Consider the following 13380-nt stretch of genomic DNA (forward strand, 5'->3'; position numbering starts at 1 on the left):
ACCAATAAGTACCATAAGTACCTGGGCCTAGAACAGTCTACGGAGAGCAGCATGGCTGAAAGAGGTAGATGTGAAGGTGAGCTGAGCCACCTATGGAAGGTGTTGTGAAGGTAATTAGAGCCATTGTGCGGTCCAATAAAGGCATTATCAAGAAAGAGAAAAGGACCATGACCGATCAAGTAACAATTGTACCGAAGTCCAATTCAGTGAAGCAAGGAGACCCCTCCCCTTTCCCAGGTTTCCTGATATTCTTTTTTTCTAAATTATTTCTTTTGTAATGTGATTACATCATTTCCCATATTCCTTTTCTCTCTCCAAACCATCCCAAATACTCTTTCTTTCTTATCTGGCTTATTTTTAATTAATTTTTGATCTATCTATCTATCTATCTATCTATCTATCTATCTATACACACACATATATGTACATATATACATCCTCCCAATACATAAATAAACCATGCTCAGTATTATATTACATACAAGTAATTACATACATAAGTGTATGTAATATTATACTGTGTAATATTATTTGTATAATATTACTCATACGTTCTCGGAGCTTACTATTTGGTATTGGACAGCCAATTGGTGCACTCTTCCTGGGGAAGACAAATTTTCCCTCACTCTTAGCATCCTTTAGTTTTCTGTAGTTCTTTGTGTAGGGTTAAGGCCTCATAGTAAAGTCATAGATCTTGGAACAATGAGACTTTGGGGGTTACTAGCAAGACTATGGGTGAGAGGCTGCTCAAAGAACCAAGGATGACTCAAATGCAGCTGTGTCACTGAAAAGCCCACCCCACCACGGGTCATATCACATGGTAGCTGCCTCCCTACAGCAGGGCCACAGTTACCTGGACAGGTCCAGGAATCTCCTCCTGGACCCTTTGCTGGTCAGTCTTCTCCCTCTCTATTTACTTACTGCTTGTACAACCCAGGCAAGGATCTCTCATGAAACTGTCAAGTTTTAGCTTTCCCAGACATGTGAAATTGTTTGGTCTCTGAGCCTTGTAAGTACCCCTTTCCCTGGGCATATTTCAATTTGGAGGATACTGGTTTACAACATAAACCTAAGCGCTCTGAAATGAAAATGATGTTCGGCTCACTTCCACCTCTATTGGTAATTAGCATTTCTTTTTTCTCTGACACAACAATGTAAGTTCATTTTAAGATCGCTTTATGCAGAACCTCTAATGCCAGGAATGGGTTACACCTTGTTGTGTCATTGGCCAAAAGAGTCACAGAGGACTTCCTCACCCCCAAAACATCACAGATATTGCAAAGGCTATGGGTTAACCCTGGTGGTAAGGCCTTATTACTGAAGAGAACACTTACTTGTATCACGGACCATGAAAAAATCGAGCTAGCACCCAACTAAATGCTTTACCCCTCCTGATTAGCATGCACAGTGCTGGAAAGAACTTTGCATGCTACCAGAGGAGAAAAGCAATCATCAATATCACCCGGCTACAAACCCTGTGATGTACAACATGTATACATGGGTGCAATGTTGGTATAAATGTTAAGGGGACAACCAGTAACTTTAAATTTTTTGACTGAAGGCTCCAACCATGAAATGGAACCCTTAACTGACACTGTTAAAATGGTGGGAACCTGAGACTGGCTAGGTCAGAGGACCAGGAGAAAACCTAGTACTATTATTACGGTAAAGGACTCTTGCTATAAAATGACTCCTAATAACACAGTGCTACATCCATACATCAGTGTGTCATCTCTCATCACAGAAGCTTATTCTTGCAGTAGATGGGAATCAACACAAAGATGCACAACTGGGCAATGTGCAGAGGGTGAGGGACCTTGGAGAAACCAGGCCTACATGGGATGGGGATGTCTTTATCAAAGCCCTCCCCACTCTTAGGGATCTATGAGGAAGAGGAGACAACAGGCACCAGTGAGGGTGAATGACTCCAAGCAAACAGTGTTTCCCAAACACAGCAGGACTGGCACACATACGAACACTGAGAGACTATGACAGCACACACAAGGCCTGCACAGGTTCAAACCAGACAGAATCTCAGCACTGCGAGGGGAAGTTAACACAAATCCCCACCCTTCACCAAGAAGCTATTTACAACTGATACTTGATAAAAAAAGGGAAATTAGTTCTCTTCAGTGGAATGTCCCGGGGTATATCATCCACACTCCAGGAGTAGCTGGCAGCCCCAAAGAGACTCCATATTTCTTGTGTATTTTTTGTTTTGTTTTGTATTGTCTTATTTGTTTGTTCAGTTGTTTGTTGTTGCTGTTAGAGAAAAAGGGGTGGGTATGAAGGTAGAGAAGATATAAGAGAGAAAGAAAATAATATGATAAAATACATGAAAAAGTTCTTAAATAAAATAAGTAAATACATTAAAAATCATTTATGTATTTTTCACCTTGATATGACCAGTTTCCATTTGTACTATTATAACTTATATGTTTATAAAATGTATACATTTTTTGGATATCCACTAACTTCATGATATTTTTGTATTTCACTTAAGTCAAATATGAATATTATTTTTCAATGCTAGGCTCTATTGCCAGGACACATACCAGCTCATATGTTAAATACAAAATGTCAGCAATCTTTTTGTAAAAAGCCAGATAGTAAATACTTTAAATATGAGTCATACAGTTTCAATCAAAACCATTCATTGCTGCTTTTGTAATACAAAAGAAACTATAGGTTATATAAATGAAGGAATATGACTATCCTATTAGAACTTTATGGACACAAAATTTCATATAATTAAAAAAACATCACAAAATGTTATTCTTCTCTTGAATTTTTCAACCATGTCAGAATGAAAAAGCTATGTTTGTAGGCCACAGAAATGAAAGCAGCCAAATTAGAGCTGTGGGTAGTATTATGGTGGACTCACACAAACTCTAAACATTTTCTGTATGACACTTGCACTTACTTTTCTGGTAAAGACTGAACATCACAATGTGACCAATGCCAGAAATCCAGTTTTTCAGGTAACCTGTGCTGGTTTTGAAGTCACCTAATTATACGTCCTAACACCCTGCATCAGCAGGACTGGAAGTTAATGACTAGTTTCCCTTTGAGTCCGTGGCTGGCTCAGTTAATCATACATAGAAATAACATTGGATTAATGATGGGAGTAACTCACCCTCAAAGAGAAATTGAGGGAAGTAGTTAGCAAGTTCACCTTGCATGAACAGTGAAATTGCTACATAAATATCAACAGTAATAAGTATGTGGCCCTGGCTCTAGTCAGACCTAGTGAGACATTCAGGGTCTCCGCTGAGGCTCATAGCAAGAGACACTTGCTTGTCCTCTTTGGGTTACATACAACTTTCTCAAATTCATCTCTCATTTTAAAGTGGAAAACTGTAAAACGATACAGAAATAGCCATAAAATGTCACCCGCCCACTCTCTGCCACGCATCCTGAAAAGCGCAAATTAAAGTCCAAAGGACTGTTTATCTGGCTCGTTCTTCAAAATGCTCGGCAGACCCTGGAAGGCCTGCTGCCTCTGCAGACTCTGGAAGGTCACCTAGAACGTTTTCCCTGCTCGTCCCAGAAACCATTTGAAATAGATGAAACAGGGTTAATTTTTACATGGGCATTGCTTCTCATAGAAGATTCCAGAATGTTAAAAAATAAATAAACTTTTTCATCCGTTGCTATGTCTGCCTTTCTTCTTTCTTTTCTCTCTTTCCCTCCCTTTTTTCCTTGCTCCTCCCTTCTCTCTCTCTCTCTCTCTCTCTCTCTCTCTCTCTCTCTCCCCCCCCCCCCTCTCCTTTCTTTCCTCCTCCTAACCAGGAGCAGGAAGAGGAAGAAGCCTCCCCCTTCACCTTTTCTTTCTTCTTGTTTGTTGTTGTTGTAGCATGGATCAGATATCCAGGGCCTTATGCATCCTGGGCCCTAACTCTGTCTTCTTGACCAGCCTTTCCCAAACTGCATAGCAGCCATAATTTAAACATCTTTTGAGTAAGATCTGAAGCACCCAACCAGGAAGTTCTTGCTTTGCCTCTGGAAGCAGGTTTCCTGCGGCCACTGGACACCACATGTTCCCACTGGCAAGCTCCCCCTGGGAAGCAGGTACTTCCTCACTGAAGGGTAAACATCTGTGCTTCCTCTCCACAGCTCTCACAGGAACTGTGACAAGGGAACTCCAGCCATCTGTGCACATAGGAGGATTAGTCTGAAATTTGGTCTGGAGTCTAGACGTTGGAAGAGCCAGTAGGTGTGACTTGGTGGTTTTGAACTCAAATTCTGCCACATACCTCAAGGCTCTTATTATTCTTGTGGAAAAAAAATCTCAAGCTTTACAAATGTCTTCGATGTTGCAGTTGGAAGCATTTCCAATGGAATATTTTGTATCTGGCCTACTGGTCTGACCCTTTATTTCTGACTTAGCTATAACTAGATTATGCCAACATAAAACTGATCCAGTCTCAAGAGAGACGTTAATTTACCTTCTAAGGGAAAATTAGATTTTAAAATACCAGATTTCCATTGCTTGTCACAAAGCACTTTATCTGACAGTAAGACTCGCCCTTATTAATGTCCTCCCTGGCAAACTATTTTACAGATGTGGAAAATACCACAAGCAAATGAAGTGATTTTCCTAACAGTTGTCAGGAAAGTGCGTGTTCTGTGAATTTCAAGATTTTATTTATATTCTTTGAGTTACTCCCCATCTTGGGTTTTAAACGCCATCTTGAACTGTGGATGTTAAACAGAAATTTTTATGGCCAAGACACATCTGTCTAGACATTATAGAACTTTTCAAAATGCATAGCTGGAAAGGACACAATTTTTCCCTCCTGAATTTTCACACTGAATTTCCACTTTCTACCTTAAAATGTAAAGCAGCCTTCTAAATATAGCTCCTATAATTGGAATATGACATTTCTCCCATCTTCTATTTCAAACAATATTTTAGAGGGATTTTGGACAGGCTCACTGTGGCATCAGCTATTCAACAGGAACCATCTTTTCATTTTCCAAATGGGGTGACTTCTCTAGAGTAAACTCCAGAAGCAGGTTTTGATGAAGTCAGTTCTCTTTAGATCTAAGACTTCGCCCTTTGAAGCATGCACTCTTTGTAAAGCACATAGAATTCTACTTATGAAATGATGTTTCCTTTGAATGAATACTTTCATATGTTCCCGTAATGTCTACTAGAAGGGGTAAACTCTCAGTTTTAACATCCTATGCATATTTATAAATTCATAAATGCATTTGGTATGGAGACTTCTTTTAATTTTTTTCTATTAACATGTAGTAATTATACATAATAGTTTTTGTTGTGGCATTTGCATCTGTGTACGTATGTATTTATACCATATTCGCTTCTTTTATTCTTTTGTCCCCCCTTCCATTCACAGTAATTTCCTCTCTTCCTCTTCCCAAGTAGCTCTCTTTTATTTTTATGTCTGTCTGTCTGTCTTCCTTCCTGCCTTTCTTCCTTTTTAATCCATGAGCTTCACTGGGGTTGTTCATAGGAGCATCGGTAAGAGTTTGTTTACAAGAATAGGGTAACCATGCCAGTGGCTTACACCACTGACAAAAATATCTCTTCCTCCCTCCCTGTGTTAGGGTTTTGTAAAGAAACAGATCTGATAAAATAAATTGGTGTATTAAAAGCAGATTTATTAGATTGGCTTAAGATGTTTCCAGTCTCGGAAGTCCAACAAGGTCTGTCTCACACTGGGAGGACCAGGAATCTGTTAGTTGCTCAGTCCACGAGGCTGGATGGCTCCGCTGCCTCAAACACTAATGTCCAGGGAGAGTCCTGGAGAGATTCTAGTCTTCAGCCTACATTGGAATACTGAGGTAGGTTCTGATATCAGTGCAGGACTGCTACAGCAACAGGACAGATGGACTTGCCAGGAAGAATGAAAATAAGCAGGCACAAGGAAAAGAACCTTCTTCTGTGTCCTTTTATCCAGGCTGCCACGAGAACATGAGGCGTAGATTTAGGGTGGGTCTTCTTGCTTCAAATAATCTGATCAATAAAATCCTTCCCTGGAACACCCCAGTACCTTGGTTCTTAGCTGAATTCTGAATACAGTCAAGTGGGCAAGCAAGATTATCGGTTACACTCCCTCACCAACATTAATGACCCCCTACCCAGGACAGCATGCTTATTGGCCCTGTCTTGTAAAGTTAATTATAACTGTTGTGAATTTGAGAGTGGAAGAGCCACGTCACACGCAGAGGTCAGCGTTCCTTTCTATGGTCCTAACATTCTATTTTTGTGACATGGTTTCTCTGTGCAGTGCTGGCTGTCCTGGACTTTCACAGGGATCCACCTGCCTTTGCCTCTTGAGTGCTGGGATTAAAGGCATGCACCACCATGCCTGGCTCTTGCATTCTGTATAACCCTTCCCCTGCAATGTTCTTCTAGTCTTGGAGGAGGCAGTCTAGATGCCCCATTTATAACTGGGCACTCCATGGGCACGTAATCTCTGTGCTTCTAAGGGCATCAACAGGGTAATAAGAGGCTAAGTTGACAGATGATATTGAGGCTTTCAGGGACCAGAGAAGACAATATAGTGTACCCAGACTTGTCCATTCTAAGGGAAGAAAGGAAACTGTTTCACTCAGAAGTGGCCAGTGCAGCATGGAGATGAGTGAGTAAATCAGAAGACACATCAGGATTAGGGAAAGTGTAAAGCACGCACCTGCTGCTCCATTCAGTCTTTCTGCCAATCAGCAAGAATGTTGTGGTCAACTACTCAGAACGTGTTGCACTCTGAAATTCTAGGTCAGACTCATGCTCTCTGAGATCTTGGAATTTTTGTGGGAGGGGCTCCTAATCTATAAGAAAAAAAAAAGCACTCTCTACCATCTGTAATGAAAAACTTCTCATTGCTTGACTTAACTTGTCAAGAGATTTGTTAAATATATTGGCAAAGGTACATTCACTGTTCGCAGAAGTCTCTTTGGCTATGGTGTGAAATGGCTTAATATCTAGTCCTTAGTGCTTATTCTTAATCTTTTTTTAAAAAAAGATTTATTTATTTATTTTATGTACATGAATGTTCTATCTGCATGTACATTGCATCAGATCCCAGTATAGATGGTTGGGAGCCACCATGTGATTGCTGGGAATTGAACTCAGGACCTTTGGAAGAGCAGACAGTGCTCTTAAGCACTGAGCCATCTCTCCAGCTGCTTATTCTTAACTCTTAACACTACTGGATTCATACATACCAGGGGCTACCAATGGGACAAGAAATTTGTTGAGACATTGAGTGACACTAATGGAGATGGGCATGGTGGCGCATGCCTTTAATCTCAGCACTCAGGGAGGCAGAGGCACATGGATCTCTCTGAGTTAAGACCAGCCTGGTCTACAAAGTGAGTTCAGGACAGCCAAGGCGACACAGAGAAACCATGTCTTGAAGAAATTGATAAAAAATAAAATAAAAAACCCATTGATTGCTGAATTATATTCTGGGATCCATACTGAAGCATGCCTCAGTATACCCCATTAACAGCATGAGATACTCAGGTCACGTCTTAAAAATCCAGTCCAGAATACAATTTGATATGATTTAGAAATTTAAAAGGGAGAGGACACTGTTTTATTGTAATCTGGAACTGACCTGAATTAGACAATTGGAGTTTCTGTGGCTACAGTGACCAAGAAACTTTAAGCAGGAAGAAAGGAAAACAACATATAAGTGAAGACTGTTTTAAAGTCTTGGAGTCAGGCAGAAATAGCTCATAAAAACTTGTCTAAAATCCAGGAACAGTGGCGCAACCCAGTAATCCCAGCACTTGGGGAGGCAGATGTAGGCAGATCTCTGGGCATTCAAGGCCAACCTTGTCTACAAAGCAAGTCCAGGACAGCCAGGGCTACACAGAGAAACCCTGTTTCAAAAAAACAAAACAAGGGGCTGGAGAGATGGCTCAGTGGTTAAGAGCGCTGCCTGCTCTTCCAAAGATCTTGAGTTTAATTCCCAGCAACCACATAGTGGCTCACAACCATCTGTAATGTGATCTGGCCTACAGGTGTACATGCAGGAAGAACACTCAATACATAACAATAATAAATAAATATTTAAAACAAAACAAAACAAAACAAACAAACAAACAACAACAAAATGTTTGAATTGGGTTTGGAGGGTTCGTACATCCTAACAGGATAGAACTTGTGGCTGTACACTCTCTGCCTCAATGCAAATTCACAGCAAATGGTCCAAAAGGAGACATTTTCTTGCCAACTTCTTCATCCTTCTGCCATTGGGCTTTTCTCCTTACTCTACTGAAATGGTTGTTCTCAAGCCATAATGCTCTCTTCATTCCCAAACCTAGGGATTCTTGATTCCTCCTTCTCCCCACAGGCCAGCACACCCAGGGTCCCCTTGTTTCTCCTCGTGTCTGTGTGCCCTGCTGTCCTATTTCTTCCTGCCTCACTGGTGACTTTGTAGCTCTGGCCTCTCTCCCACCTTCTTCACTTGCAACCTACGTCTTGCATAGCGGTGATCTCTGTCCAGAGATGGTGTCATTTGTCCCTTAACTTCCAAAAGTACATCTCCAGGCCTCACCTCTCTCAGGTGCCAGATCTGCAGTGCTCTCTATAAACACCCACTTCTCTTAAGATGCTGTGCTGGCTCAATTTTTGTCCATGTGACACAAGCAAGTGTCTTTTGAGAAGGGCGAATCTCAACTGAGGAAATATCTCCATCAGATTGGCCTTTAGGCAAATCTGTGGGGGCATTTTTCTTAAATAATGATGAATGTGAAAGGCCCCAGTTCACTGTGGACAATGCCAACCCTGGGCAGGTAGGCCTCGGTTGTATTTAAAAAAAAAAAAAAGCCGGAAGAGCAAGGCATGAGAAATAAGCCAGTAAGCAGAATCCTTCTGTTCCTGCCTTCATGTTCCCACGTTGAGTTCCCGCCCTGACTTCCCTTCATGATGGTCTGTAAGCCATAAGATAATGAAGAAAGTCCTTTCCTTCCCAAGTTTCTTTGTGTTGTGGTGTTTACCACAGCAATAAAAAGCAAGCTAGGACAGATGCCAGTGTGCCAAAGTCAACTATCTAAAGAGAACACTGGAAGGTAGGAGAGAGGGCTTAGCAGTTAAGGACACTGGCTGCTCTTCCAGAGGACCCAAATTTGATCCCCAGAACCAACATCTCAGCTTACAACTATCTTTAACTCCAGTCAGAGGTGATCTGACACCCTTTTCTGGCCTCCATGGGCATTGCATGTACCTGGTGCATAGACACACATGCAGGGAAAACAAACATATTCATAAAATAAACAAATTAGAGATCACTGGAAACAATCTGTAATCAGCTCAAGGAGAACATGTCTCTGCTCAGGTGTTCCAGCTTACAAATACACGGGCTCAATTCCAGAAAAGTGAAAAACAGATGACCAGACTCTAGTTACATTGTTATCAGCAGAGCCACATGGCACAGGTCACTGGTGTCATCTTAAATTATATTGAATTCTTGATATTTTTTAAAAGGCTGCTACATATGACTTGGTCACCTGTAGTTTCTGATGGAGAATTTTATCTTGCACGTGAGGATGAGTTCATGCTAATCTTTCCAAGCTCCTTCACAGCTTGGGACCCTTATTATTTCTATTTTCTAGCCCCACTTGGGCTCTGAGTACCCTCTGTTGTGAGAAATTGTAGTGAGAGATGAACAAGCATCTATTCACTGGAGACATGACACTGACAACAGCATAATGATTCACCCAAGTGTATTTGGTGAACAAATGAGCTTAACTGGGGTAACTCACAGGAGCAAGGGCAGTTTATGGATGGCTAAACCCGGCAGAGACACACAAACTCTGTCTCTCCACTTCCTTTTGAGCACACACTTTTAATCCCAACACTTGGAAAACAGAGGTAGGCAGATCTCCATGAGTTTGCGGCTAGCCTGGTCTACATAGCGTGTTCCAGGCCAGCCAGCATTAGCTGGCGAGACCCATCCTTAAATAAAAATAAAACAAACAACCAATAGTACTTCCTTTCCCTTAACTCGATGCTTCTCTCTTCTGCACCTCAGGCTGAACCAGCTTTAATTGAATTTTCCACTAAAAACAAAAAGCTTTGATGAGCAGACCTTCTCCCTCCACTCAGGACCCTCGTTCTCTCTCATGCTTTCTGTTACCATTGGCTCCCCTCTCCTGCCGACCTTTCTTAGACTCCTCCACTGAACTTATGTGGGCCTAAGAAAGGGTTTAGTCTGATGCTCCATCCTTTGTGTTTCCCAATGTTTAGATTTCTCTATATAGGAAGCCACTGCCATCCCCCATCTTTATATAGATATGTATAGGATCTGTATTTCAAGCAGGGATATCAAGATAAAATATTCTTTATCTTTGGTTCCTGGATTTTATCTGTGCTTCAGTTACATTGGTGACTTGATGGATGTGCTTTTAAGAGAGATTGCCACCTGGTGATGGGACAAGCACTTACTGCTGCAAATTACTGAGATTTGCCTAGAGAAATGGTCTTCCATCATCGCCATGAGAGTAATTAGTGGATACCCAGTGACGAAGTGAACACTGTCAAGGTATGACTGACGTTGGGTGCTGTGTTTCCTACTTCCAGTAACCCAGTGAGGCCCTTTAACTTTTCCTAAGCTAAAATGATATCTTTGGTAAAACTGACACAAAGAAAAATGGCACACAAGGGTATCATTCTTTGTGTGTGTGTATGTGTGTGGGGGGGTGGTGTGTGTGTGTGTGTGTGTGTGTGTGTGGGTGGGTGCACTCTTTAAATATATTTTTATTTTTTAAAATTAAAATCTAATTAGATCATTTCCTTGTTCCTTTTTCTTCTCTTCATCCTGTTCCACGTATACCTCTGTAGCTTTTTCACAAATTCAGGGCCTCATTAAAAAAATTATTGACATATACACACACATATATTCCTATATAATTGAGTACAGCCTGCTCGATCCGTGTAGCATTAATTGTTTGTATATGATTCCAGGGCTGACCACCTGGTAATGGGAAACCAAGTGAGGGCCTTCCTCTGGGAAAAACTATTTCTCTCACTCTCAGAATTCCTCAGTTACCTGTCGTTCTTTGTCTAGTGTTGAGGTCCAGTAAGAGGAATACTGTATTAATTAAATGTGAGGACCATGCCTTGTCCCTCAATGAGGAGTCACTGTGCATAGAGATTATCATTCCCTACATTGTTGTCAACAGACCTAAAAGTTTCCACATTCTAACCTTAGGCAAATGAACACACTAAGAAACAGTACCGGAGGGATCAGTCTGTGCTATTATAAGAACCACAATTTATATTTTGCTTCTAGGAGTTGATCACTTATGACAGGCAGCATCTATTTTAAGCACCATGGGTAAAGGAACATACATTCTGGGCATCAAAGATAACAAATACTGCCTTTCTGATTCCATTTATTTTTTTTAAAAATGCTCAAAGAATTCATGAAAGAGGTGCATACAATAGTTAACAAAAGCCAAAGCCTACACGGTTTCCTTGTGATTTCTGATTTCACATCTTGATTTATAAAGTTCCTAGATTAAATTTTTGTTCATTTCTGTCAGATGAGGTCTAACATAAGCCCGAGACTAGAATTCCTACTGAGAGGGCCTTTTCCTTCATGAAATAACCCTCCTAGTCACAGTGAATGAACATCAATTTATAACTAAAAAAAAAAAATCGCTAAATGGAACATCTCATCATGTGGAAAGGCAATCCTGGAACAATCTGGTTAACAATATAGTCTTTGCGGTAATTCAAGAGAATGGAAGGGATAGCTTAATCTCCAGCACATATTGGCAAAAAAGTTTTCTGCTAAGTGAGCCTGCATTAGTTGTGGAGGTCTGAGATGTGGTACTGAGATGTAGACCAAGTGTAAGGAGGCTCATGCCTTGGTGTCCAGTGGGAGAGAGTACCACTCACATAGGCTGCGAGCTGATCTGAGTCTAACAGTATTCCTGAGAGGCCAAACAGAAGTCTGGAAAGTAAAGTTTAAGCACATCCAGGGGACACAAAGGAAGCCCAATCATCCAGTACTCATAGATAACACAGAGCTCTGGACAGAGCAGGGCAGAAGTAGTTGTCCCTGAAACGGATGCTTCACCTGCTACCGCTGGGAATTTGTGAACTCCAAATAGTTGAAAGAGGATGATGTAAGAGCCTACTCACCAAATAAGTAACAGCAAATTGACAACTAAAGACGGAAGAATGCCTGTCCTTTCTGCCTAGAGATATGCCAACCAAACCCCGATTCATTCCATGCAGTTCAAAGTCCAAAACCTTGAACAAAACCCAATATACAAAGTTAGATTTTTAAACAGAGAATGTTCATTATCCTCTTTCCATTTTTCCATTTTCAATTTTTATGTTGATTCCGGGTAGATTTTCTCTCTCTCTCTCTCTCTCTCTCTCTCATTTTGTTCCCTTTATAAACAATTCCCAGATGAGGTATAACAGGAAAAAAAAAACAAAGGAAATGAAATAAATAACCCCCCTGGTTAAATTAAATGCTTATCTCCTCTCTCTCCCTACTTTCACAGGTTGAATGAACACCTATGTGTTTGTGAAGACAAACTCAGCTAAGCGTCCTCTGCTTCATAGCTCCATGCGTCAACGTGTTTAAGCAGTGGCCGTGCCCTGGCTAGTTTCTGCTTCTGGAGTTGCTCTTTCTCAGGAGGGGCAGGCCACAGGAGTTCACGCTACAGCATCCTTGTAGAAATCAAGCTCCTAACCATCTGTAACAGCACACAGTTTGTTCTACTCTCTGAGCCCAGTAAAACCGACTCTGGGCCTAGCATCCACACCATTCATGCACGTCTTCTTTAAATGAACGTCAGGCACAAATTTACTCTGGAGAAGTTTTATAGTCTGAAGGAAAGAGCGGACTCTTGGGCTTTTCAAAGCATGGGGCAGGTGAAAACTCAACCTCGAGATGGTTCTTCCTGGAGGAAGATGGGGAGATTCTCTCTTTGCCATAGCAGCGTTAGCTCCCAGGAGGCCAGAACACTGTAGCTGACCAGCTGAAAACTCTGTGTTAACAAGTGTGACTGAACACCTACTTGTTCATCCAGCTCAGTATGAGCAAGGCACTGAAGCAACACCGCCAGGAAAAACAGTGATAGAATTTACCACTCAGGAAACCACAGGCTACTGGGGGTAGGGGCTTGGGCAGTTTTGTTTTGTTTTGTTTTAACAAATCTGTGCAATGGAAAATAAGATAACATAAAGCAAATATAACCAGATAATGAAGTTAGTGAGACAAATACATTTTGCTCAGGATAGTTTTTCTGGCAGGTGACAAAGGCGAACTCTGACTTTAGGTTAAAGAATATTTGCAGTAGCCATGTCTGCGCTGGGTAGAGTGCCACTAAATGCCAGTGGGGGGGGGGGTAGAGGTTGGAACGTGTCGGGACAAATACCAG

The sequence above is a fragment of the Acomys minous genome (genome assembly GCF_964271855.1).
Source record: "Acomys minous genome assembly, chromosome: 10".
NCBI classification, from domain to species: Eukaryota; Metazoa; Chordata; class Mammalia; order Rodentia; family Muridae; genus Acomys; species Acomys minous.